Consider the following 22,489-nt stretch of genomic DNA (forward strand, 5'->3'; position numbering starts at 1 on the left):
ACAAAGGCAGTGAAGGGCCTGGAGGGGAAGCCCTGTGAGGAGAAGCTGAGGGCACCGGGTCTGCTCAGCCCAGAGGAGACTGAGGGCAGAGCTCACTGCAGCCACAGCTTCCTCCTGAGGGGAAGAGGAGCGGCAGGCACTGATCTCTTCTCTCTGGTGGCCAAGACCCAAAGGAATGGCCTGAAGTTGTTTTAGGGGAGGTTTAGGTTGGAAATCAGAAAAATGTTGCTCACCCAGACAGTGGCTGGGCACTGGAACAGCTCCCCAGAGCAGTGGTCACAGCACCAGCCCGACACAGTTCAAGTGCTTGGACAATGCTCTTGGGCACATGGGTGGGGATGGTGCTGTGCAGGGCCAGGAGCTGGACTTGGTGATCCTCATGGGTCCCTTCCAACTCAGTACACTCTGTGTGGTTCTGCTCTCATCATCAAGACCTATGTTAGACTACCAGATTTACCTCCAGGATGTGTACTGACTCACCATTACACCCCTGCCTTCCCCACTTCCTAAGTCAGTCATTACGTATACATGTCATTCGTATACATACATCAAAGCCAGCAAACGTGGAGGTTTTTACAAGATTTCCACATACAGCTCTTTTTGGGTGAGCAGAAGAGTCCACAGCCATTTCTCTTTCCTGAACCTCTTTCTGAGTTCAGGCCAGGGTCAGTTCTCTTCCAGATATATTCTTTTGAGTAGCCAACATTTTTTCACTAATAATCCACCCTCATTTTTTGAAATGTGTTTTTTCCTTTTCCCCTCCAAATCACTTGCTTGCCCATGGCAGGCTCTACAATGATTTCCCTCCTCATACCTTTCCCTCACTAAAACATCCTTTTAAATGGTTTCTATTGTTTTTTTTTTTTCTTTATAACTTCAAGCCATTTTTCCACTGGTGTCTTTACAGGAGCTTCAAACAGTCTCTAGCACATAAATGGAAACCAGTCCGGATTCATATATTTTACATACACAGAATATTCAAGCAATTTTTCAGTAATAATTTTCCAGTAAGACTTTACTATCCAGTTTCTTTTGACTACCTTACTTTGCATGGAAAATGGTTTAATGAAACTCAGCCCTATGTGCACATGTCTAGGTGCTGCCAGAACTCCACTGTCAGACTGCAGCACACTAAGCAAAACTTGAAATAAATGTAAGGAGTTTTCCAGCATCTTCAGGACCCTTGTTTGGGTGCCAAAACCTTTTACGTTAACTTCCCAACATTTCTAACAAGCCTTTAACATTGATTTTGCTTACACAGGCAATGTCCCGTTAAAGACAGCAAAAGGAAGAGAATCAAAAGATTCTCTACATAGACTAAGCTTTGATTAATCCTGGGTAGTTCTTCAGGGTTAGAAACTGAACAAACATGTGACTTTGAAATTAGAACTGTTCAATGAAATTAAAACAGATGCATGCTATGCTAATAAGAGAAAAGAGATGTTACAAAAGATAACAGTGGCTTTTTCAAGGCCTGAAACATCAGTTTCAGTCAAGATTTCAGAGGTTGAAGTAACAGTACAGGAGATAAGTTCAATTTACTCCTAACATCAGTAGGAGCTTAAAACATTACACAGAATTTTTTTATGCTGAATATTAAATTTGAGTTAGGTAAATTACTCATAGTATGAAAACATAAACTGAGGCAGAGGAATTCATGTTCTTGGCTGAAATCACATAACATTAAGCAAAGCCTGCTTTAAAAAGACATAAAGTACTCCACTTCGAAATTATTGTTGATGAAAATCAAGTACCTAATTATAATCAAGTAGTAACAAGTTAAGGTGTCACGTGAGAGTAAAAATGAAAACGACAAGGAAACCTGCAGGCTTGTTTTCTGAATGCAATATATATGGGCTTGGAGTGCTTTCCAAGTTATAAACTCTCATCAAAGCATTATCTCAAACCAGGACATACATCTTGCAGTATATTATTTGCCATGGGCAGTTATCTTATACTATGAAAATAGGATACATCCTTATGTACATCTTGTCCTGTTGCTGTGCTTTTTGTGGCAGTGTGCTTCTCCTACTCTGTCTCAACTGACCTCCATCTCCTGCAAGCCTGTTGGAGTGATAACCACCAGTGCTGGTCCTAATGGATGGTCTGGTAATGACGGCTGCATCCGGCCTTAAGGGGATCCAGCGGAGATCAACACCACAACAGCCAAGGCACACTGCAAACCACGGTGCTGGTCAGTGCCCTACTCAGGCCAAATCTGGACAAAGCTAACATCAGTAGTCCATATACAAATATGACTACAATTCAATCGTCTTACTCCATGTACTTATGGACAGCACAGGGCCCGTGAGCTCTCCTGAACGGCAGTGGGCTGCACATTAGGATAAGTCCCTGAGTAGGAATGCTAAAATAATCCTTAATGTATCAAATACTTGGTAAGCGAACTGGGAATAAGCACACTGAAACTTTGAAATCTTATCTAAGTGATACAGAGAAAGGATGTGCATATATAATCCTTTAGACATAAATCATTCACCAAGTCTGGGACCAAGTCTGGATCCAGCTGCATCTAAACTCCCCTCTGAGGAGTTTAGAATGAAAGGGGGGTCCATTCTGAACCTCATGACTCAACAGGAGGGTCTCAATCAGTTCTTTCTGATCCGGTTCACAGGCAGTAAACACTCACATGTACCGTGCCACGGAATTTTGTTACAGCGGTCACATTTACCATAGAATTTTGTTAACATGCATTTTGCCAGATAAAAACAAAATGCATTGTTCTTTCTTGTGAGTGAAGTGCATTACTCCGTCAATGACAATTTTCCACCAATTTAAACAAACTTCATAATGAAATGTCACAAATCTTTAAAACTATTACACAATATTTATTCCTCAAATATTGGCTTTCACTATGGGCCCCAGCCTGTATGGTGCTGAATGCCCTCACTGCAATTTGATATTCACATTGACTTAAAAATTCATAAAATTGATTACAATGCCACATTTAACTGATAAATGCTTCAGGACAAGTCATCATTTTATTTAGGATAAATAAAAGCAAAAGGTAAAAAGCAACACAGAAGTGAAAAGCAGTGTAGTTTCCAGCACATTGGGCAGTAGCACTCCATTTCACTGCACAGATGGAAAACAGCTTAAGAAATAAAAAGGAAGACAATGAGTCTCATAGTTGGAAGTTCCATCCTATGTAGTCATTTATTTCCTTCTGTGATTGCTCAACAGACAGCAAAATCTCTTAAGTTGGTAAATATTAAGGGAAAGGAAGAATGCCATTTTTTTCTTTGACAATTGTATAATATCTAGGCATAAAGGGAACAGTTGACACATATTTTTCATGACAAGCTATATGACCAGTGAAGTCACATGTATTTAATGCAAAGGTTAAAAAATAGCTAGGTTATTTAGGAGTGGCATAAAGGGTAGTTTCTCTCACTTCAAAAAGGATGTTTGTACATACTGTGAACACAACTCATTCAAATGCATGACATCACTGTACATAAGAAAATTTAGCAGGAGTACTTCTGTAAAAATCACCATTTTTTTCCTATTTGGGCCTGAATGTGTCAGAATCTCTACAAACCAAACTAATTAACTATTCCTGATGAAGACTGTTTACATTCTAATACAATGAAATGGAAGTCTCAGAAAGCTTATCCATTAAAATCCCCATAGTACAGGTTAACTAATTTTCAAGGCTAAAAGGCATCATTAGATGATTTTATTTGACCTCTTACATAACACAAACTTTAAAATGTCACCTAGTTCTCCTTGCACTAAATCAAATGACAAAATACCACTGGCCTGAATGCACATCTGCTCTACCTTCCTCAGAACTGTACTTCCATAGTGTACAGAAAAATGTCTGCAACCAAAATGGGAAAATGAAAGGTTTTAATCTAAAACGGTAGCATTTCCCCCTCTTACAGCAAAACACCATTTGTTTGGTACAAGCAGTTATTCTGCAGCCAGCACTAACTAGACCACTTATTATTGTAGCCTGTCCAATTTCTCATCCAAAACTGCAAGTGGTATCCAATATGTACTGAGAGCCCAAGGATACAAGAATTAGAGCTGTAGTGACTCTAGCTCAATGATTCTTGCCATGCAGTATTTGGGGTTTGTTCCATTGCAGAGAAACAGATTTACTGCAACTTATGGACATTCTTTTAAGCTTCAAGCAGCAGATAAGTCAGCTCAAGCAATGATGCATTACAGTATTAATTATACTAACAGAATGATCTTTCTGTTGTTGTTCATGTGGATTTACTGACAGGAGGAAAGTAAAGAATGAAAAGTAGTGACAGGAGAACAAAGCTGACAAAAGGCCTAAGAGCAAATGTTGCTTTATGTTAATCATGAGGACACAAATATCAGAGTTTTTTGGCTAAGCAACTTTTATTGGTTAGCAAAAAGAGGATTTTAAGATTTTCCTTCTCTCTCCATCATCATTTCAGCACTAGTCTAACCTCAGAATTCCGAGACAAACTGAAGTAGACAGCCATGCCTCCTACCAAACCAGCTTTATATAGATGCCCAGCAAATACACAGGCTGTTATAATGACTTGAAAAGTGGGAGGAATCAACAGTCAAAAAACAAGAGGTTGTGTACAGATTTCAGCACTAAAAGCTCTAGCTGACACATCTGCTAATCAAAGAGAAGGGTTTGAGACATGTTTTTCACAGGAACACACAAATGACCTACACTGGAGTTTTCCTTGTTGCATATATTCAAGTATCTGTTTTTTATTTAGTATTTGATGTCAAGAGTGGACTGTCCTGAAATGCACCTTAATTATATTATAGTAAGTATGATTGATGAGGCTTATTAAAAGATCTATATTAGAATGTGGGGGAGCTAACTATCAAATTATTATTTTTTAAATTGTTGAAGAGAAAATGCTGATAAAGATCTATTACCAAAATACTTCTTCAGAAGCAAAGAAGCTATTGAGAGCTGACATTAAATCAATTCAAGAACAGTAGTAATTGAAGGGAGTTTTAAGGTTTATGCTTTAACTGCAATAAAGAATTCTAAGAAACAAAAAAAAATAATTAACTGTTTTTTTCAAACTGCAGCATAACTCACCTCTTCTCGCACTTCTACCACATACAGTGTTTAACGCTTACTTTCCCTTTTAGTATGACAGGTAGAATTGTCACTTAGGCCATCAAGCCATTAAACCAGTTTTTAAAAAGTATTTTGTAGATTCTGTAACATTCTAGAGAGTTTCCTGGTGCTTTTTCAATCAAGAAAATCTGACTAAAATTGCGCTATCTGACCTTCAATTAATGGCCTTCCTATAGCCTGTCATGCTAACGTGGAATCTGGGGAACAGTTAGGATTCATCTGGAAGCAATATAATTTCTGCCTTTGTCTTTCTTTTCTGGACACTAATGGCTTTAAGTCAGTCCTCTTCACTCAATGTATGACACATACAGCCATTCTATTTCAGTTGTCCATTAACTTCAAGCACTGTGACAAGAACAAAGCAACTTCTCAAAGGAGTTCAGCTATATGTACTGAATTTTTACAGATCCTTCGCTTATTAAGTGCTCTTTTCAAGTACCCCGAATGTTTACCTGAGTGCAGCAGTACCTATTATAATTAAAAGTGGCTGCTTAAACAAATGAAACAGGTTACAAGGCTCATGGATTCAACATTAGTGTTACTGTTCAGTTTCTCTATGTATTTCTGATTTTTTTTCCTAAAAGTTATCTACCATTTTTAAGCAAGAACTGTGGAAAAAAATCAACAACCAGAAACATACAGTTTGTGGTCTGAAGTCTGAGGCCACAGTACTTGATATTGCCTCCCAGAGACCACGCACAGGACAGACTACAGAGAGCACTCCTAAGCAGAAAGGAACACATTCATTGCCACAGGTACTTACAGGATCACTGACATAAACTACCAGGAGGAATAGATTCTGTTCTGAAAAGTGACACCTGTAGTTCTACAAGCTTTTAAAATAATATTTCTGCTCCTTGAATATTTATCACCAAGGTGCAAATAAAGCATCTGTAAAATCCTGTGGAAATAACATGCATGGGATGGATTTAAGATACATGTCTGAGTATTAACATTTTACTTTGTTGTACTAACCTTGCATCTGGTCAATGTCTGTATTAAGGCTACATTACAAAGCATTTCAATTGCATTTTTATTCACCAAACTGTTTTAAATAAATGAGAAATCTCCCTGCACTTGTTAATGAGATAAGAAGTCTCTAGATATTGCTGGGAGGTTGGAGAAGCTCTCAACTTCTGTAAAAATGTTCTTGTCAGAGTCTCGCTTACCAGACAACACAGAACAGTTGCATTTGAATTCAGATGACATTTGTGTCTATGTGGCAAAGGTGTTTTATTCCAGCTCAACTATATTTGGTCTGGTGAAAGTTAACAGTAATTTGTCTCTTCCCTAGCCAAATTTTCACAGGATCAGCCATGTCTGTGAAATGGTACTTGCAGCTATGCTTTTCTGTATTCCTCAGTGACACAAAGTTCTATCCTAAGCCTCAGGCATTGTGAGAAGCCAATTTAATTTTGATTCTCTGCTACTTCTCTCTCTCTATCAGACAGCAAGCAATATTCAAAAGATGCCTTATTTCAGAAGACTAAACCTATGTGCAGAAATTTCTGTGTAGTGCTTAATTTTCTCCTTATTCTTTCTGAGCTCTCCATCAGAACTCCTCCTTGCAGAGGGTTATATGCAAAGCAGCAGTATAAAGATAGTTTTCCCCTTCAATAAACAATCATCTCCTTCTAATGTGTGTCTTAGGACTTATTCCCTGAGTATTATCCTTTCTTTCTCCATCTACTCAGATTTTAAGAAAACCCAGTCATCACTGGGACACAATTGAGTAAGAAATCAGATGAGAAAGTATCAACATGAGGAACCTATTCTCTCTGATCCCAAGACTTCTCTGTTAATCTGAATCCAACAGATCAAAGAAAATTGCTGATTGCATTTCAGGCATTCAAACCTACAAAGCCAACTACTGTCCGTCCAGCTGCAAAGTGCAAAGCTGATGGTAGAAGTGGAGATAGGGCAGTGGTGTCTATGACAAAAAGACTGCTGAGGAAAAAACCCAAGCTGTCAGATGCCCAGTGTACTGCCAGACAAATCGAAACGCTCAGCTTCATATAGGCTGATACTTCTGGCCCTCTGAGATCAGAGGAATGGCAGGTAGAAGAGTCTCCAAAATCTATGCCAGTTACTTGTCATTATGAATATAATTTTGTAGGTGAATTGGAATTACAGATTCAGATATCCAAATAAAATACAGAATAGAATAACCCTCTACAACCAGGTGTAAAGCAATGTGGGTTTACCTTCTTCCTGAGGATAAAATTTTCCAGAATATGTTTGCCCTTATAACACGAGCTAATAACACAGGATAACAGCAAGAGATAAGTTGAAGCTCTCACAGCAAGGCATAGAAAGCAAAAAGGAATCAACATAGAGCTCTATAGGAGGCTGCAGAGTCCTCATGGATTCTTGCTGCTCAGCTTCCTATTTCACTCCCACTTTATAGCAATGTAGTAAGAGCTATCATCACCTGAATCATTCTGAGACTCTGTTTTCCAAAAGCATTATCTGCCTCTCCCTCTGTTCCAAATGCATCCAGGCCATGCCCTCCAGCAGTCTGCTGCCACCCGAGCAAGGTTTAGCTTATACTCACCCATGTACTTGGAACAGTGTTCATTTTACACCGCTAAAGGAGACTCTACATGATTGTCTGTGTAACCACAACCAGCACAATCAGCTGGAAAAGGCCATGACTTGGCACAATTTGTCCAGCTTGTTTTCATTGTTGTCAAAAACCTGCAACACATATATGCAGGTTGAACCATGTAAAAAATATCTATGTAAGAATTTGAAAATGCACAAGCTTTTCAAGTCACTGTTTCTTAATTGTGGGACAGAATCAATCCCCTATTGTCACCTTTCTTTTATCTTCGCAGAGGGCAACTACATAGTGCACGTAAAGACTTTATTATATTCACAGACAATGCAGCTGTGTAATAATGTTAGCTCCGTCCTTCAGTGCAAAATCATTTTTTGCTGACGTGTGTCTTAGGACTCATAACACTTAAACATCTGAAAACGGTGATTCATTTTAAAAATTTCATTTGAACATCTGCACTAAACAGGATTTACAAAGAAAGACACATTATTCTGATCATACAACTTCACTGCTTTGTTTCCTACAGTTCAGAGTCACTCACAAGGGATGATACTAAAGGCTAGTTCTTTTTCTTCATGTTGCTAGACAATTTCTAATTACAATAAAAACCTAAATTTACAAGTAAAATTCCATTCTTAAGATTAAATCCATGTTTAAATGCTTTAACAAATCCAGTCATTAAATATATGAGAAGGAATTATTAAAAAAAAACCAAGCTCAAACCAGAAATCCCAAGGGCATCGGCATGGGCTGGGCTGGGGGTATTAAAAAATAAAATGAGCTACAGAGCATTTTTTAAAGCAAAATGCTTCCATGTGATCCTTGAGAACTATATATCTGTGTATGTGTATGCCCATGCTGACATACAAACTGCTATTAGGGCAACCTGCCCTCATCTGCTCTGGTGCAGCTCTTTCTGATAACATAATTGAGGTCATGTAATAGAAGGAAATCACACTAGCAAAAATAAATTACTCAGGTTCAGATGATTTTGGAAAGCATGGGAGAAATGGAAAGGTGAATTACAGTGTAAAGAGAGAAATCAGTTTTTACGTGAAAAATCAGATGGGTTTACATGATGCATGAGTACTACCCAGTCCCTCTCTAACTTTAGAAGGGGATTGTATTAAAGGATGAAGGAGAAGATATTTGCAGAGATTGTCATTGATACTAAATGCAGAGAGGAGAAATAAGATCAGGAAACGCAAAGACAATATAAGAGAAAAGCCTTACAAAACATTTCCACTAAGCTGATGACAAAATTAGCTTGGTTATATTACAGTTAGGCTTTAGCATCAAATGTGCAATATAAGGTAAAACCAAATATTTTAAGACATTTTTCTAGTCTACAACAAATTAACAAAATCACAGATACAGATTTCATCTAAAGTAACCAGTATTAGACAGGTGAATAATGAAACCCCTTGTTCTAATAACATACATCTTACCATAAATGTTGCTAATAGTGTAGTTTATTATGAAAAGGGGGACTCAAGAAAAGCTGAATGGAACAACTAGGTTGTCTAGAAGGTAACTGTGACTGAACAAATAGTTGGCAGCATTTCATTCTGATTAGACAGGGTCTGCATAAATTAAAAAATTACAATTATGTCAGGAACTACATATAAATGAAGCTGATTGTAATACACCAGGAAGTACATTGTTACTATTTACTATGAATCCACACACATAAAAACTTTGCTTACTCTTGTTTTGCTCCCAGCATGCAGTGTATATTAACCTGTCCAATTTCACATAGTGACCAATTGTGACTATTACAATCCATATAATTTATCAGATTAAAAAAAAATAAAGAAATCCAAGCAACACCTTTCCATATGGCCAATTAGTAAAGTCATAAAATGCAGCAAATATATGATGCTGTATTGAACATCTGTGCTGGTTATCCTATGGGAATTTTTAATAAAGGACCAAACAGCATATTGATGTTAATTCTATGTTACCGGGACTTTAAATAAAAAACTAAAATAAATAGCATCCATTAAACTGATCATACTGTTGTAACTCAAATTGTGTTTATTATGCTAATGGAACATGAAATTAAGAAAAAGACCTTTATGCCAGTGGAATTAATTAATGAGCTTTATGAAGGCATTGGGATGTAATTTATTTCTAGATAAGTAAGTCTAATTTGCAGTTCCATGGGTCTCTGCAATGCTGATTGTAATAGTTATTCCTGCAGATGTGCTGCTCACAGCATGTCTTTCCATTAGAACTGAACACCTCATTATATAAACTGTACCTAATTAAACATAATACAGTGGTGACTTGTTAAACTGGCCTTTTTAAGTCAGCAGCTGCCTAAGCTAATAATACCATATACAAGATTTATATCATCAACCATATAATACTGATATTAAAATATACTGCCCAAGGGATTGACAACTAATTTACCAGTATGTAACAGGTACACTTCAGATTCTGCAATGGAGATTAAAGACTACTAGTCTATAAAAATCAAACTAATAAAAGTCTATTTGGAGTTCTAAATAACTATGAAAGTTTCTTAATAACTTTTTTCTTCTAACAGTTCATTTTAAAAAAACATAATCAGAGAATAACATTTTTCCTATGTTCTTTCTCCATATCTGATGGGCCATTTTTCTTATGTGGTCTGAATTATTACAACATTTGAACACAGTTAGGTATGTGCATACTGCCTTTGTTTCAGACAAAACAAAAGCAGAAACAGCAAGACATATACAGCTTGAATTTTGCATGTTTGATTCTGTGACTATTCTGTACATGTCCTTTCCACCAAATTGTACATAGATCTCATATTCAAAATATGACAGTCAGACTCCATGAAGTCTGTTTTGGTTAGAAAACAAGGAAGTTGGAAAATGCACTGAGAACATTGAGTTTCTCATGAGGTAACATACATTTGAAAGCTGCAAAATAATATGTTGGACAAACCATGTCTAATAATGAAAACTTCCCGTTCTGTATACTTCCTGTACTTCAAGACATATTTTCTGTTTCTCTCTTCTTCAGAAGCTGACTCCACTGTCACCTTACATTCTAATGTAGAGAAGCATTGCTTTTGTTCTTCCCATTTTGCCAGTCTCTGGAGGAAGTGGATATATTTTGCCCACAGATGCATCAGTGGAACTACACAGCTACAGCTTTTCCCCACAGAAGCCTGGGATCCTTCTTTCCTTTTTCCTCAAGTCTGCAAAATTAGCTCATTTTCCAGTCTTACTCTATGCCATAATTAAACCACCTGAAGACATGTAAGCAAGTCCTGCGTATTGCTGCCATCTCGCTCTCTGAATGAAGAAAATGAGGCTCAAATTCTAAACATCTTTTGACATATGCCACATCAAGCAATACCTTTAAAAACGTATCAATTTAGTCACAACCTTGAGTCCATTTGATGTCCAATATCAAGAATCAAGTACAAAGTTGAGAAATGTCAGTGTGTCTTTTCAGTAGGGACTTTCAAAGTTTCTGACAATATTCACTCCCCTGAACAACTTTCAACCTTTTCTTGCACAGAGAAGTTAGAAAAAACACAAAAAAGAAACATGGTCATACTGCTTGAAGCCCATTACTATTTGGATTCTCTTCAAGTTTTGGAGGAAAAGATTCAGAATTAGATCAGCTTTGCTCTGAGTCACTTTCTTGGTCTTACTGAGCACATAACAAAAGATAGTGTTCTTAAATAAACTAGTGTTTTACTTTTGTTTTCAGTAAGCTGTGACAATTGAACCACAATACTCTTTTAAAGACTGCTGCTTTGATGGCAAACTCTGTCACTCTCATACACCTCAATATCTGCAGTGTCATACTTTACTTTTAAGGTTTCATGGTAAAGACAGTTTGACAGTCATTCCCTTCTCCTTGCTGCAATACCTAAATCATTCTGGACTGTAGTGTGAAATATATGAATCACTGCAAATTCATGTAAAATTAGTTTGTTCTAAAGTTAGAGATCCAGAGAAGAAAGATCTGTTCTGTCCTAAAGGATGTGCATCAAGTAACAAAACTATGTGCAATTTAACTTTATTGGCAGAACATGAAGAACGGGCTCCCAGACTGAGCCAGCTCGTGCACAACCAGCTTATGCTACTATCAGAAAGAGTGGACAGCATGCTCAGAACTCAGCATTCCAGGAGAAAGAATAAAATAGAGAACTTACAGTTAGAAGTAAAGACTGTATGAGAAATAATTTCATTGTTTCCCATAATCACTCTGTTTAAAATCTGTCGTTACCAAGGCTGAGTTTTAATTTCCTGGAAGTTACCATTTGCTTCATGCTTTCAAGAGAGTCTTCTGACTATTTAATTCTTGTACTTAATTCTTGCAGGGGATCTTTATTGCAAAATCTTTTATTATAAATAATCACTGTACTAAAACAACTTTCTTTATTTTAATGGATACTGTTTCAATTCAAAACCAGAGTCTAATTTTTTCCTAAAAGTCTCATTTAAATTGCTTCACTATCTTTCAGTAATCAAATATGAAATGTAACAGAACAGCAACATAATTTGCTGAGGGTAAAATTTAGCAGAATCAATCAACAATAAGAAGAAAATAGGAGCTCGTGAGCACCATGGGTCCATTATAATTATTATTTTTAATTAAAGTATTCCAGATACACATTAATTTTCTTTGCTCACTACTTTTATTGTTTGACTTGACTTCAAATGGGAACTGTGAGCACTTTGAAAAATGGGTTGAAAGGTTCTTGTTTCACAACAGATTGAGTAGTTACTTCTCCATTTGCTGCCAAAATGCATTTTAGTACCGTATCACAGCTAAACTCCTCCATGACTCACCACAGATGTCTTCTGTCTCTTAAAGCAACCTAAAACTAGGAAAATATTTTCTCCACATCCCATCAATGAAAGTAAAGAAATCTCACCAAAGGTTTAGACATCTAACTAGATCTTGAATTTGAAAAGCATTTTCTAAACTGTTATTTTAAAATTAAGAACCTTTTTTAGCGTCTCCAAAAAGAAAAGCAAAATCCTCTCATTATGCTCCTAAACTATATGACATATTCAAAAATATTAAAGACAAACAAAAGTATGATAAACAAAATACTAACCCCTTCATTGAGATCAATATAAGATTTGCATTTAATTAATATTTCAACTATTTTATAGAAGAATTTTACCATTTCTTACCCTGCCTAGTTCTGGTGAAAAAAAAAATTCTAAATACAACAAGGTTGAATTCACAAGCCTACCAGTGTGACTGAGTTTTCAATTTACAGTTTCAGGAAATCAATGAAATTGAGAGACATATCCTGGTAATTTGATGCTTATGTGAGCTGAGCTTCTAAACTTTTCTGAAAAAGTGACTCTCAACTGGTCTGATCTCACAGGTGCCTAGGAATATTGGCTTGAGAGTTACACTGCCTATTTAACTTTTGACTTTTACAGTTAAGCAGTTATTCTGGAAGCATAAAAAAGATCTCAGACTGTCACTTATAGTTGGTTTTCAACCTCCTTGGGAGATGCAGAAGGGCAAACAATTGCGATCAACCAAAGTCTCTCAGAAACATTCCTCCCTAGAGGGAACTAAAAATATGCAATAATATGGTCAGCAGGGGGAAAATTATTCCACCATAAAGACCCCACAAAAAGATAGTTATTTTAGCCTATTACTGCTACCATAAAGTCAAAAGAAGCTGTTGGATGAAAGAAAACTGAAATTACTCATATTTTTCCTCTCAAACCAAATGCAGAAGTTTATTGTGCACTGTATTGCCAAAGGCTTCATTCACAGATACTCTAAAATTGTACTCTTTTTTTCTGAAATTCTTCAAAACAAAGAAAAAGACTTTTAAAAAAAATTAAGGATACCATTGACTGAAAATCAGTATTACATGGTGAATTGGGACAATTGCAGGAAACATAAACAGCATCTTCTTCCAAATAACTCTACACCAAAGCAAAACCTCCTAATCCACATTCAAGACAACTGAAAACCAGCAGAAAACTGACAATCACTAATGCCCTGCACTACCACTTCTCCAAAAAAACAATAATTTCTGGAAACTCTTGGAAAAATTACTTGGAAGACAAAGAGAATGCTTATGCATGTTACTTTGAATTCTTTTTGCTGCCAGAACTCGGATACCGTAACACTGAGAGGTCACGCACACACTTTGACAGAACAGAACTGACAGGTTTGTTAATTGCTGACAAAGTTACAGCACTAATATCTTTTCAATTATAACAATATTTTCATGATTTGAGAGGTCAGTCTCCATTCCCCACGCGCACACCAGACAGAACACTAATGAAATGCTGTGAGTAGAATTCTGACAGTTGTTTCTGCTCCCATCAAGGACAGAAATCTCCACTGACTTCAGTGTAAACAGAATCAGGCCCTTCATGTGCATATTAAATAAAGCAGATACTTCTGTCTCAATCTTCTCTTTTGATGCCACAAAAGAGATAAGATGATCTGATAAAAGTAATAGATGAAAGTATATTATTATCTTTACTATCTCCATTATAAGATATAAAATACTCTGTAGTGCCTGTGTGTATTACCATAAGCTACAGTGAAAGCTGACCTGTTTTCCAGAGGACAGATTTTTAAGTATGATGCTGAAGCAATTTTTGATGACATACTTTCCTACAACATTTCTCATGCCACTGAAGATTAGATATGTCTGAAAACACAATATAAATACAGAACCAGAATTTTATCTTATCCCGTGGCCACTAGCTATGAAATAAATGCTCCAATATCGGTTTCTATAGAAATATGAATCAGTTAGACTCCCTTGGAATTTTTTAAAAATACAGACAATGTTATTATTTCCATGTCACTAACAACAAGAATTACCATTTTTAATTGCATGTTCTCTTTCTTCCCTCTCGGGAGGCTCCAACACAGAATCCCTCTACAATATACTTTAAAAGCACTGGCATTCTGAGGTATTCAGCTTTAGAAGCAGATTCTCATAGCATCAAGGTGAAAAACAGTAAAATATCCACAGCTGGAAGCACAGCTTCCCCAGTGATGGAATATCCCCATTTGGTGGGTCACAAATCCACACGGAAACACAAAAAGGTGGGGTCTGCACACCAGCTGGCCTTTGTGGAGAAGAGACGTGAGCTATTCTCGTCTAGAGGGTGCCTCAGGAAAGTCACAGGCTAAGCCAGTACAATCAGGTGATTTTGTTTTCAAGACCCAGAACACCAGTGAATGACAATTTAATACATTAGGAGGTGCACTGCAGTAGTACTACAAGACCATAGCTAGGCATGTGTGATGTGCTCTGGAGACTTTAAACTCCATAAGGAAGGGCTTATACAAGGTGGGAAAGAAAGGAATGTTATTGACTCTATAAACAGGGAATCAAGTCAGAAAAGATTTTGGCAGAAAGCTACTGAATGATTAGCATGTGAAGGAATCCTGGGCACAGTGGATCCCAAAATAACATTACTGCTTGCCAAACACCTCCTAGTCTCCAGCCTGCATCAATTACTGAAATACACAAACCATACTACTCAAAAGTGTTCATAACTATTTTTTCTGAAACTGAGGCCATCACAAATTCAACACAGTTAGTGGCATAAGGTAAAGGAAAAAACCTGCAAAGATGCTTTTGATTCCTCCTCTCTGCATAATGAGCCAGATTCTCAGCTAATGCATAGTCTCATTTTTCCACTCATACCTATTGAGCTCTGACATTCTGTACAACTGGTATGTTTAACAGCAGGGTAAGAATAAACCTTGTAGACCCAGCCTTAGTACTTTCCAAACCCACACAAGCTCATAATGTGGTGAAAGGTCACAGAGTTGCTCACATTTCTACCCTTTGCTCAACAATACCACAACTTCAGCCACCCATGAAGTGAAAATTTGCCCCAGACACCAATTGTGAAGCTTAATGATTGAGTCTTCTCACAAAAGAAAAGAGCTCAGTTAAATCTAAAAGCACACACACAAATTCTGACCTCTGGTGAGCAAAAAGCATGTGTATTTGTGCCACTTTTAGCTTTTATTGGTTTCCCACCAAATCTCTTAATACTTCTTCTGACTTATTCCAAATTTTCAACTTTTGAATAACTACATTTGCAGTTCTGCTAATTTTGCTGCTCTGGGAACACAGCAAAATCTGGCTGCCACAACTGTGGCTCTTTTGTGTTCAAAACTGCATCACTTATGTATTTAAAAATACATATGATATTTATAAAGCCTACTCAAAACACTACTAAATTGTCCCATTTTCATGTTTTCATGACAATTTATATGTTTTCCATATGGGCAAGTGCTCACAATATGATACAAGCTTAATGGAACAAACTGTGGGTTTTCTTTATTGTCTTGGCATCAAAAATCTGCACTCGCATAAAAATAACTCTCTATCTTAAAGGGATGACTTTTCATTAATGCAATTTTAAGGGCAACTCTCTCTCTCATTTTACTTAAAAATGCATCAGAAATTTTCCCTGCTTACCTTACCATTGTATCACCACTGTATTTGAGAACATTACAAATCTATTGTAAAAAGCAGCTGACATCCGCAGAGTGCAAAATTATTCAGATGAGTTTTCTGTAACTTAGTGTGAGCTCCAAAAGAGACTGCATTTTGGGAGGGAAGGGAAAGATCCACAGGCAGACAGATACTTCCACATCACTACTCCACTTTTGTTTTTTCCCTCCAACTTTTCAAAAGCACGAAGAGCTAATGCCTGCAAGCATTAGGAGGAGCCTGTGTGCTAAAAGTCCAAGGGTGAAAAAGCTGACAGTAAATTATTTCCTTAAAAGTTCTCAAAGACTCCAATACAGCACTGAAAATAACTAATACTCCTATACTCCAACAGCATATGTCCTTCAGCCTTCTCAATCCAGTCTCTGCTGCTTCCCTCTCCACACCTCCTCTACCTCACCACAAAGCTACCCTTGCCTTCTACTTTTCTTCTCTTCCAATTACTGCAGTCCTAACGTAGAGAAAGCTTTCCCTGACCTGAAGCTCCTCAGTAGGCAGTCAGACGAGCCAACCTTCTTTTCACTTAATCCAGCTCCTACACACACTTCAAAACATGACAGACCTGTCAAATGAGCCATCCACCAGGCCACTGACAGCAGTTTCTAGGGCACAAGAAACACAGCTGATGGAGGAGATTGTTGGAGGAAGTCAGGAAGACAGGAAGCCATAGGTAATATCACAAGTGGCCTACTGAAAACTGACAGCTTAATGGGTATGATACTGCTGGTTATTTTATGTATCTCAAGCCTAGGCCTTGAATAATTACTGCTTACTACTGAGAAGCTAAAGTGGAAAATCGATTTTGCCACAGTTAATAACAAAGGCTAATGCTATAGAGGTTTTGGGTAACAGGCACCACCTCAGCCACAGTCTAAAACATTTTACTTTCTAAGAACCGAATGTTGATGAAAGTTGCTATGCTGATGGAATAAAACCAAGTTAATTCACCCACAGATAAAGCAGCTGGTATCATACACAAACTTTCTCCTAGGCAGCCTCTCTCTGGGATAGGCACTGGGCAATCTGTTTAAGAGGAAGGCTTTAAAGATAGCTGACTCAGACAGTGTCTCTGAACGAGTTTCCTATTAACTAACTAGAGATACTCAGCCACCAACTGGTGCCTCTTCCTTCAAGGAGAACCCAGCACCTCCACCAACTGTTCTTGTTTGAGGTGACTCACCTTGGTGACACTACTGTCCCTAGACACGCATATACTTCCATTTGTAACTCTCACGCCTGATGGGAGAAAATCTGCTGCACTAGAACACTGGAACAGTTCATGGATTGTCCCTTCCTTGTTTTAGCAAGACTTATTTTTTATCAATTTTATCAGGGAAATGCACTTCAGAACAGTTTTACTGCCTTCTGTACACATTCTCCCATGCTCACTGACATGCAAGCTGACACTTTGTACTGGTTTGGACAGAAGTAGTTGTTTTCCTTCATGGTAGCTTGTATGGGGCTGTGTTTTGGATTTGTGCTGAAAACAGCATCAATAATTCAGGGATGGTTTAGTTATTGCTGAGTAGGGCTTACACGGCACCAAGGCCTTTTCAGCTTCTCATCCCACCCCACCAGTGAGCAGACCAGAGGTGCACAAGAGGCTGGGATGGGACACAGCCAGGACAGTTGACCCCAACTGATCACAGGGATATTCCACACCATATGGCATCATGATCAGCATGGAAATCTGGGGGAAGAAGGAGGAAGGGGGATATGTTTGGAGTTACGGTTTTGTGTCTTCCCAAGGAACCATTTTGCCCAATGGAGACCTCCTTCCCTGAAGATGGCTGAATACCTGCTTGCCCATGGGACTTGGTGAACAAATTCCTTGTTTTGCTTTGCTCGTATGCACAGCTTTTGCTTTATTTATTAAACTGCCTTTATCTTAACCCATGAGTTTTCTGAGTATTACTTTTCTGATTTTCTCCCCTATCCTGCTGGTGGGGGAGTGGGCAAACGGCTGTGTGGGTGTGGGGCTTAGCTTCCAAGTGGCCTAAACCATGAGAAACCCACATGAACAGGAGTGCAGCTTCAGCAGAAGTCTCCATTGTTGACATCCTCCAACTCCTTCTGTCCTGTTTATTCTGATTCATGTTCTCTTCACCAATTGTCTTAGTTCTCTTTATTTTGTTACATTTCCTTTAAAAGAGCTTGTGGCTGCAATCTAAGAAAGTTCAAGCAATAATTTCTTTTTCTTTAGCAGATATTTTAAGCATAGATCTCTCAACAGCATTTATAAGATGAGCATTAACAGCAAACAAAACAAGCTTCTGAGGAACAGAATCTAATAATGACTTCTCCTGGTTTACTTCTGGATTGTTTTCATGTTAGGCACAGCATACACATATAGTTTAATTAGGATAAATTCTCTGCTTGCTTATGATCTCATCCTTTGCAAAACTACCACACCAGCAGGGTTGAATAGGCTATAAATCACTCAGATGTTCACACTCAGTGTTGAATTTCTCTCACCAATTAAACAGGGGGTTGGAAAAGCTCTGGATCCAAGAGTCCACATGGTGAAAATTTTGGCACAGAGGTGAGTATTCTCTATTAAGATGCATTACACAGAGAAGTGAGCAATATTCTGCAGTGGTTCATTTTCCACCTAAGCAGAGTCTTGATTAAATACCTGCCTGTTCCTCTTACATGTCAATAGCTTGTATTTCAGCCAACTGATTGCTCAGTTACAGAGAGAAAGTTTGTAGACAGGAAACTGAGTTTATTCTGTGCGATATAATAGAACCACTAAAATTAGGTAAACTTGCAGGAAGCTGTACAATGGAATGCAATAACCACCTATAGCCTTAACAAAAATGCTTATTTCAAACAGCAGGTTGTCATCAGTCAATTGATGATTTTTCCATTTCATTCAGCATCAAAACCTACCCAGTTTCATTTGGAGTTTTCCCTTTAGTTCTTCATTGTTAAAGTGACTTAATAGTCACAGTTAATAATCCAACATTAAATTTGAAAATTGTATTGTAGTAAGATGGTACATAGTAAAGAGCGTTGACATTCTCCTAAAGAATTTTGTTCCTGGATAGATAAAATTTCCTAAGGAATTTTGTTCCTGAATAGATAAACAGGATTTTTTCTTTCTAGGGAAATTAAAAAGTAGAAGAAATTTGTTCTGGGAAAATAAAAATAGGTATTTTTGCTGTTTATCCAGGCTGAATTAATAGTGCTAGTACTCTCAGGGTAACCTGACCTAGTCCAGTGAATGTAATCCCTTGCTTTTCAACAAACCATTTGAAAATTAGTTTTTCCACTTTAATAAGCATATATTTAGTCTATTTCATTTACATCACAAGCTTCAAAGGTTCTTTTTCTTCTAGCCCATCTCTGCATTGCACCCTTAAAACTTGCTTTGCAGTTAAAACATCCATGCCAAAAGGTACTGTGCCGTTTGTACATTTTATAAAATAGAAACACAGCACACACATTAAAAAAAAAACAACCTTAAAATACACATATTTTCAGGAATTATTATTATAGGTGGTGGTCACATTGCTTTAGTACTTATCAGAAATTCTAAAGTGTTTTCAAGTGGACTGAAGGGCTTGAGCAGTCCTGGCAATGGAAAATAGGCCAGGAGACAACATCAGGTTTAAAAAATTCCTTACAATAAGAATCCAAGAGTCAAAGTCAAATTTACTGCATGATTTGGAATTTAAAGCATTCCTTTCTGACTCTCTTTCAGCAGATGTATTTGAGGTGTACAAACACTGAGAGTCTAGACTCCTTGACTCCTTTTTACATAAATTTGATTTTTCTACCTTAATTATTGTTGATATTGTACATCATTTAGATGTGATTATGTTATATTTAAGTATTCCTAAATGAACTCACATTAATCTAGTTACCTAAATTAGAGTTGAAAAATTATTTTAATGTGACATCCTGTTAATTTGTTCCTTTGGTACTTCAGCTTTGCATCCCGGGGGCAATACAACCATATCCCATCTAACGCAAGAGTTTCAAAGCCCCGATACAGTACACAAACTTAGGATCACAGGAATTGCCAACATCATCAGAACCACGGGCCATTTAGTCTCACATCCGACCTCCTGCAGGGAAGGTGCTCCAGAGAAAGGTGTAAGAAACTCACTAGAAAGCAGTAACAACATATAACTTGCAATGTGGTCATCCAAACAAACAAACAATGGAAACAGTGATTTTAAGTACAGCTACAATAAGAACAGAGATTAAAAAAATAACAATAAGTACTCACTTTAAAGAACACAGGGATGTTTCTAATCTGTAAATTTCTATTCCAGTGACACTTGATACAACTGTGATATTCCAGCATGGGCAACTAAAATTATTTCTCAGGACACAGCTGTGGGCAAGAGAGAAAAATGTGCATTTATTCCATATAGTGCTGTTCAAGAAGTGTTTCCAAGTGGCCCACAAATTCTTATTCAGAGGAAATGCTTTTGCTTATGCTTGCTGAAATCAGTAGTGAAACTAATTGTACTGTCTTTGGTTTAGAAGGGCAGAATGGAAAGCAAAATTCAGGCACTGTGAACCTAAGGACACATCTACACAGCTTGTGAACCACACAGAGGCTGATGACCTTAATCAACAACAGAATTACAGTGACCAAAGGTCTGTATACAGACAGAGCCCTGGTAACATCACAGCTGCAGAAGCCCCACTTCTCTTACTCCATCTGGGAAATAGCATTTCACTGGGGCTGAAGGGCCTGATTTTTCTTACCATCTCTAGTCAAGACTTGGATCCACACAAAAATTGCATCAAATTTCACAGGAAAGGGGAAGGTCTCCTTCAAGCATATGAAATCAAGCCTTCTAGCAGTGATAAGGCTAAATCCACATAATGGAACTTTGTTTTTTAATATTTTTTTTCTTGACATAGTAAAAGATTTTCAACTTCAACATTTTTCAGGAAACTGTATTTGGAATGCCACATGGCAGACCAGAAACTCCAAATCTTTTTAGCTCTACATCTTTTTTGTATAGTTTACAGTACAGTCTAATTACACAATCACTTACTTGTCAATATAATACTTCTTCTCCCACAGAGACAGATTATAATATTATATACTATTTTTCACTGCCATAACAGTTCAGCATGTCTTTACCAACAAACTTTTCTGTGATTAAACCCTCATCTTTCCTCAGTAAATATTTTTTTATTTTAGTCAGCAGCCTAACTATAGACTATATAGTCTACATACTACACACTTTTACAAGCAGCAGCAATGCTGCCTTAAGCTCAATTTTGAGATGAGATTTTACTTTGAAGCCAACTTAGCTGCAGGTACATGTATCCTACAAATGCAAGTCATATCTCATAACGTTCTTAAGCTGGTTGATAAATCTGACAAATAGTCAAACTATGCAACAACAGAAGCCAGCCCATGACCAACAAAAACAGTGAATAAACAGCTGAAAAAAATTTTAGAATGTTTTCTCACATTTTGGAAAATTAAAAATACATCCAGAATACAGCTTTTGCTTGTCCTTCTGACTGTTAATTAAATATAGCTACCCATATCGTCGGCCAGGCTTGAAATTTGGATAATACTACCCGTAGTGTAGAATAAACCTGCAAAGCAGCTGTGACTTACAGAATTACTCACTAGAAAGTACTCAGATGCTGGTGGATCAGCATAACTGTGCCTTGCCCCTGACCATGAGAACAGAATAGAGACCTGTGATTAGAGACTGTAGTAGTAGATTTTCTGGCACTTACAAAGTGTTCAACAGCACAAAATGTGGAATTATCTGAAGTGATACAATTGTATTTCAGAAATAGTAGCTGACAATGCAGTCAAGAGCTGCTTCTTAGAGGGATTTTTTAAGTGTGACATTTCTTACCTTCTGACTACTTAAACTTACTCTTGCCTCATGCATTTACCATCAGGGTTGTTGGAGTGCGCAGAAAAAACAAAAAGAAGTAGAAAAGAGCAGCACTGAAAACAATACTGCTTATTAAGAAATTATTAAAGAAAGCTGTAAAATCTTGATCATAAGAAATATATTATTTTGAAATCTCCAGAAAATTAATTCAGAATATAAAATAACTACAGTCCTGCCATGAGCGGGGCATTATTTTCACTGTCGGTGTGTAAATACTAACAAATCAGAGCTCTTCCATACCAAAAAAGGATAATTAAAGGAAGGTGATCTTTCCCTCTCCTTTCATCGTTCTTGTAGAAACAAATTATTTCCTTTTAAAGTATCTTGCCTCACCCTTCTCTGAGAAGTTGGGAGCTTGAGTTTCCAGGCAGGCTAGATAATCTGCTAGTAACTATATTCCCTAGCATAGTCAAAATTGACACAATATCTCTTGTAAAAACATTCACTTT

The 22,489-nt window shown here is 37.3% G+C and overlaps 1 protein-coding gene across 2 annotated transcripts in view; it reads right to left on the bottom strand.

The window, feature by feature from the left end:
• The window catches only part of LOC134555647 (uncharacterized), a 77,872-nt gene that overhangs the window by 1,822 nt on the left and 53,561 nt on the right, over positions 1-22,489 (bottom strand). The gene's annotated exons all lie outside the window — the stretch shown is intronic.

This window comes from Prinia subflava, chromosome 10 (genome assembly GCF_021018805.1).
Source record: "Prinia subflava isolate CZ2003 ecotype Zambia chromosome 10, Cam_Psub_1.2, whole genome shotgun sequence".
NCBI classification, from domain to species: Eukaryota; Metazoa; Chordata; class Aves; order Passeriformes; family Cisticolidae; genus Prinia; species Prinia subflava.